Source organism: Salvelinus fontinalis, chromosome 30, assembly GCF_029448725.1.
Source record: "Salvelinus fontinalis isolate EN_2023a chromosome 30, ASM2944872v1, whole genome shotgun sequence".
Classification (NCBI taxonomy): Eukaryota; Metazoa; Chordata; class Actinopteri; order Salmoniformes; family Salmonidae; genus Salvelinus; species Salvelinus fontinalis.
Genome location: NC_074694.1, coordinates 5,956,119 through 5,957,206, shown reverse-complemented (window position 1 = coordinate 5,957,206; position 1,088 = coordinate 5,956,119).

The window sequence follows — 1,088 nt, the reverse complement described above, 5'->3', positions numbered from 1 at the left end:
TCCTCCTCCTATACAGACCAGGTCATATCCTCCTCCTATTCAGACCAGGTCATATCCTCCTCCTATACAGACCAGGTCATATCCTCCTATACAGACCAGGTCATATCCTCCTCCTATACAGACCAGGTCATATCCTCCTATTCAGACCAGGTCATATCCTCCTATACAGACCAGGTCATATCCTCCTATACAGACCAGGTCATATCCTCCTATACAGACCAGGTCATATCCTCCTCCTATTCAGACCAGGTCATATCCTCCTCCTATTCAGACCAGGTCATATCCTCCTCCTATTCAGACCAGGTCATATCCTCCTCCTATTCAGACCAGGTCATATCCTCCTATACAGCTCAGGTCATATCCTCCTCCTATTCAGACCAGGTCATATCCTCCTCCTATTCAGACCAGGTCATATCCTCCTATTCAGACCAGGTCATATCCTCCTCCTATTCAGACCAGGTCATATCCTCCTATTCAGACCAGGTCATATCCTCCTCCAATACAGACCAGGTCATATCCTCCTCCTATTCAGACCAGGTCATATCCTCCTATTCAGACCAGGTCATATCCTCCTCCTATTCAGACCAGGTCATATCCTCCTATACAGCTCAGGTCATATCCTCCTCCTATTCAGACCAGGTCATATCCTCCTCCTATTCAGACCAGGTCATATCCTCCTATTCAGACCAGGTCATATCCTCCTCCTATTCAGACCACGTCATATCCTCCTATTCAGACCAGGTCATATCCTCCTCCAATACAGACCAGGTCATATCCTCCTCCTATTCAGACCAGGTCATATCCTCCTATTCAGACCAGGTCATATCCTCCTCCTATTCAGACCAGGTCATATCCTCCTATTCAGACCAGGTCATATCCTCCTATTCAGACCAGGTCATATCCTCCTATTCAGACCAGGTCATATCCTCCTATTCAGACCAGGTCATATCCTCCTATTCAGACCAGGTCAAATCCTCCTATTCAGACCAGGTCATATCCTCCTCCTATTCAGACCAGGTCATATCCTCATATTCAGACCAGGTCATATCCTCCTCCTATACAGACCAGGTCATATCCTCCTATTCAGA